General features: G+C 34.9%; 1 protein-coding gene across 4 annotated transcripts in view; it reads right to left on the reverse strand.

Moving 5' to 3' along the window:
* CENPP (centromere protein P) overlaps positions 1-6,044 on the reverse strand; it is a 113,462-nt gene that overhangs the window by 37,392 nt on the left and 70,026 nt on the right. The gene's annotated exons all lie outside the window — the stretch shown is intronic.

Raw genomic sequence — 6,044 nt, forward strand, 5'->3', positions numbered from 1 at the left:
GACTTATTTTTTCCACAAGACAGATATTTTTCTCAAAGGAGTAATACTGAACACAGCTGTGGAAATACTAGGTCTTCAACAACACTATCAACAAAGACAAGAATCTTCTAAGTGAGTTATGTAATGGTATTTTTAAAGGATTAAAATTAGGAAAAAGGATTAAAATGTACTTATTTTCTTCACAGCAATTTCTCCAAACCCCTGAAAGTTGGCTATGCCAACTCTGGCCTCACTAATTCTGTTCCTTAAAAACTGACAGGGAACAATAGCCCTTGGGAACATTTTGTGGTTCTCAACCGCTTTTCACTGACAGCTCTATATAAACATCTATGGCTTTCCTCTAAATGCAGGATGGTTCTGGACTTACTCAGGTTATTTATTACAAGTCTTCCAGGGAAAACTCTTTCTGCCTTTCTTTCCAGCTCACTTTGGCTCTCATTACAAAGAACTCAGGAAGCAAGACTTTTCCTCTTTCAATTAGACCAATTACTTTCTGGGTCTATATGAAACATTAAAATCCACTTCACTTTCTTGCACATTTCCACAGCTGAGCTATAAATGTTTCATGAAGTATTTCCTTCTATTTTGAACCTGCCACCCACTGATTTCTTTAGTGTTGGTCTAGTTTTAGCATTGGAAATATCAAAATAATTACACTCTTTCTTAACAACATATGGGTTCAAATTAATCTGCATTGCCTGTATTCTGTATTTATTTTGAAGGCTATTTTGAGAGCCTCTGGTAAAACCTTACATTACAGAAACAGTGATTAATTCCCATTTTAGCTGAATTTAATTTCTTTCAAACCTGAGCAAAGAACATCCTCTGGGTTAATGTGAGATGTACATCTTATCCATTAACTGGAAAAACCAGAAATTCTAATAACCATGAAGCAAAGGTACAGTCACAGTATGAATTAAATGCTGAGAAATGCCCATGGCAGGGAGTTGGAATGGATGATCTTTAAGATCCTTTCAAGCCCAAACCATTCTGTGATTCTATGAAATTAAGTTATAATTTGCTTCTTAACAAAATAAAAGTTATTCATTAGTAAGTTACTTTCTAAAGTCAAGGCTCCTTTGTTCTGCTGTGGTAAAATGAAATGGAAATCATCCTTTGTAAAACACAAGTGGTCAAGAAGAAATAATACCCTCTACAATTATTAAATTGTTCTACAAAACAGGTCACCTTTTCCATACCACAAGTTAATATGCAATTATGACATATGTTTTCTTTCAATTTACATAAATATTTCCACTGAGTGGTAAAAGAAGCTTCTGTCATCAGTGGATTTCTGTCTCTGACAAAAAGCAGTGCAAACCAATCTATGGTACCAAACTTCTTAAGTAACACACTTCTGTATTTTCAGATAAATACCTTTGGAAATAGTGTATTAGGACATCTGTCTGACAGCCCTTCTCTGATAGTTTCTACATTTTTTTTTGTTTAATTTAGGAGTCTTTATCATCCTATTTTTTTTTCATTTCAAAAAATGTAATGATAGGACTTATTTGTGATTTTCCACTACAGCTGAAAGGGGAAAAAATGAATGCTAAAAATCAACAAAACACTTTATAGGATAGAAGTGATTAAAGCAAATTTAATTGCCTTTTTAAAAATACCCACTGGCACATAATATATATTAAATACATAGTCCCTACAATTTAAAAGTAGCATAATTATGAAAGTAATACTAAAACTGTAGCAGCAGTCTTTAGCTAGAAGTAAATCAGACTTTTTCAGAAGGCTTCCAATTTCTTGGGAGTACTTAGAACTAGACCCAACCCTGCATGACAGATTTACTGCTTTTGTGTTGATGAGAAACAAATGAAGCCCTCCCAGAAAATTCCCACGGATAAAAGCACACATCTGAACACAGGCTGAGTTAATTAATATGACAGGGAAATCACTTCTTGAATCAGAGTATACCCTCCTTATTATTTGTAATGGTACTAATGATTAGTAATGAAACAAATGCTTTCATTGCTACTATTCCAAAGCGAAAAATTGTGTGTTTCAAAACTTACAAACATTGAGTTTGGAGACCTTCCTAGAGACCTTGTTACTTTTTCCATCTACAAAACAGATGTGCTCAAAGCACATGCAAACATTTACAGACCCAGATTTTTCATTAGACAAAGAAGTGTAAATTGTAGCTAATTACTATCTCAGGAATGTGATATTCAACTGCTTCCACTTCTAGCAATCACAAACTGAGCCAAAGTCATCTTCATTTCGGCCTTTGAATTTTTAATTAACGTAAATTACTTTTGTTGTGAAGTTAGGAAAAGCTAATTCCAAATTAAATGATATTATCTTTTCACTCCAACATGCTTTAAATATTTTTTTTTCTGGACTAGATGGCCACATTTCTTTTTTATTAAAACTAACAACTCACTGGAACTTGATGACAGTCACCACTTTAAGCATTGCCTTTATGTTCTGAAAAACAGGAATCTACCCAAAGGCTCTCTAAGAACATGCATTCATTTACATTCTATATTATTCATCCTCTTAAATAAAACAGAAGGGAAAATGGGGGAAATTCAGCATTTGCAGGTGATCAAGATTTGGGGTTTTTTTTTAAGGCATTGTTGAACTTGGGCAGAGTAAATGCTTTGATATCTAGGAGGAAATGTTCTCAGTCCAGCTTGTATTCCGGAACAGAAAATTTTCCTTTAGAACTTATTGTTGGAGTGATTCAGTAGTTTGGCACTGGTTGCAGTTTTTGATTTTAACTACTGTTTGATTTGCCATTAAAGAATGTCTGATGCTTCCAGTGTCTCTAAGGTAGATAAATACCTACATTCCATAAAAACACCATGTCACATTATCCAAACCTGTGAGCAGCATCACAAGCATGACTGACAATGGACATGTACAGACATCAAAACTAATTTCAAAACCTTCAGTGATCAGGCAAAGCAGTTTCCTGGCACAGTTTGGTGCACAAACCTTTTCACAGGACCAAGGAGAAAAGCATCAAGGTGGGAATAAGCCAGGTGGGAGCCACTGAAATTAGCATTCCCACACTGAGAAAATCGTATCAATCTATAGCCTCAGATAGAACAAAGTTAAGTGATGCTCCAGAGGCAACAGAAACTATCTGCAAGGGTGAAAAACCCTTCAGGTGGTGTTTTGCCTCTCCATCCATTCCAGGTCACCACATCCTTGCATCCATAAAAGCCATGATGAGCCCGACAATCCCATGGATGCTTGGACACGTACACTTGACTTTACGGCTCTTTTTGTACACAAGCTCTCTATATTGTAAGTTATGGATCCGCCCTGCAATACTGCTGTGTTGCTAATAAACATCAGGGACTGAGGACTTTGACTACAAAGGAAACTGTATTTTGATGCAGTTTTTAAGTCAGCTGCCAAAAACATGCTAAAAACTATTAACAAGCAAAAGTTGATTCATGCATGATGATAAAAAAGATTTTTCATGTATTTATATATAGATACTGAAGAATCAAACTGAACTACAAGAAGATGAAGGGCAGATTTTGTATACTCAGCTGGTTAAATGGTGTAGTCCAGCCTGAGAGGAGCCAAAACTTAACTAAAACCAAAATATGTGACCACACCGCACATGGACCAGTTGTGAGCACGAAAGGAATATGTCATGTTATTAAAATGTGATGGACAGGCTCCAAGGCAGCTTTGTGCAGTTGATGTTAGATTCATCACATTATGTAAACCACATTTATAAACACTGCTAGAAAATGAAAAAGTACTTAGTTTGCTTTAGAATAACAAATGTATACAAGAGTGGCTTAAAACAGATTGTAATGGAAGCATCAGCCACATATGGCAGTGTATGTTTGCTCTCTCAGACATATCAAATATTACAAAATATAGTAATTTTCAAGAAAGAAATCAAAGGTAGCAGTTTATATCACTGATGAGATTATTTCAAATATAAAACACCATCCAAATTATTTTTCATCTGCGTATTTCACCATAGTAAGAACGTATCCTGAACCACATATGTGTTGGATATACTTCTTTTCTTTGCTCAAAAATCAATCTCCATTACTCATAAACATTACATAAATATTTTAAGGGAAGACAGAATTCTAATTTTCAACCAATTGTCTTGGTGGAAACAGAAACCACTGAAAAGTTCTGAGCAAACAGACCTTATATAATCTATTAGTTATTTAAACACAATCTTTCTCTGGAAAATACACCAACATTTGCTTGCAAAGAAAATACTTTCAGACTACCATTTGAGAGTATCTCTCTTCATTAAGCTGCCACCATCATGAATTATAAACCTGAGACATTAAAAATGTGCTGCAAATGTTTAAAAGAACAGGCTCATAAAGTAGTTTGAGAACCACTGGTAAGTTTTAAGTACTGCTGTCAAGAGTAATATCTGAAGTTCAGAACTTCAGGTCAAGAGACCTGAGAAGGTGATTTCTGAGCATTTTATCCTAGACTGCAATTATACTGACATGAAAATACTGGATCCACATCTTGAGATATTAAACAGTTGCATTACAAGAACAGCATGTGAGCTATATTTATTTCTGCCCCACTGATACTATATACTGGGCAAAATTGATGGATAATCCACTTTAAGGTAAGATTCTTATATTTTTTCCAGATACTACCACTTTGTGTGTCACCTTCATTATGTAATTGGCTATGACAAACTTTATACACATAGGAATGTGTTCCTACCACCAGAATAAACTAAAAAGAGAAAATAATATGAAAAACCCCGAGTATTCATCCAAAATTGAGACGTTACTAAACCTCAAGAATAGTTTGCTGCAAAACCAGGGTGAGCTGAAACTGCTGATTCAAGTCTTTGCTACTGAACAACGTGAAAAAATAAACCAGTACATTTATATCACAACCCCCAGGCTCTGCTCTCTTCTGTTAAACAGCCAAGAAAGTGTTGGAGGGTTTTTTAAAACAGCAATTTAATACTAATTTCCTCAAGTAAACCCATCCAAACCAAGCTATTCAAAACACAGGGGAGTGTTTGCTTAGGAAGCTTTGGTTTCTACAAGCAGGCAAGAGAATGCAGATATATGCAATTTGAGATTTCAAAAAAGCCTAAGATCATCCTTCAGATTTTTCTGTGGGAATGTGATTGCTTTTGAAACTGTAATTTTATTCCTTGGGAAAAGTGATAGGGAGACTATCATCATTCATCTGTGCTACTGGAACTGAAACACATCAAAAGCAATGCTGCAGGTAACACAAGTCTTGTCTTGGTTAATATCACAGCACTGAAGTTTTAATTTTTGGCACAGAATGCTTTTGTTCCTTAAGAAAGTAATAGCAGACAAAACTATTATATAGTTGCATAACTATTATGCAACTTGTACAAGCATTTTGCAAACAGCACACTACATGTATAATAATAAAAAAATAACTCCCAAGTAAAATTTCCAGTTTTTTTTTTTTCAAAGCAAGAACAGACTTTTAACATAGAAAAGGGCTAATTAAAGAAACAGATGAAGTCAGATGTGCACAGAACTGGGTATAATGTATTTTAAATTTAAAGACACAAAGTGCTTCCCCGACTATGAAACTTGCTTTAGGTAAACTCCATTAATTAAACATTTTTGAAGTTTACATAAACAGAGGCCTATGAAAGGCAAACAAAGAATAACCCAGTCTCTAAATATTGTGATGTGCTCGTCAGTACAAACATTGTAACAGGGCACTTTCTCAAAGACTTGGTTTCAAACCCACAACTTCAATCACAGAATACTGCAAATATTGTCTCTTTTTAAATTAATAGATATGCTTTATTTCCCACACACAAGAGGCAGAAATTTACATTCTTGAACCACTGTCCCCACACAGACTGCTGTCTCCTGAAAGCAGAGCTAAAATTTATACACAGCTACACAATAAAGTCCTAATTTTCTAACTTTAGAAAGTTTTGGCAGCCTGCAGGTCACTGCAGGCTACTGGTTTACTCTGCCACTGGCTGAAGTTTTATAGTTTTATTCAAGTCACACTTTTAAAAGAATAATGGCTAGTGAAATCATAAATAAGTGGGATTCCACAGCAGG

This window comes from Cyanistes caeruleus, chromosome 11 (genome assembly GCF_971803275.1).
Source record: "Cyanistes caeruleus chromosome 11, bCyaCae1.hap1.1, whole genome shotgun sequence".
NCBI classification, from domain to species: domain Eukaryota; kingdom Metazoa; phylum Chordata; class Aves; order Passeriformes; family Paridae; genus Cyanistes; species Cyanistes caeruleus.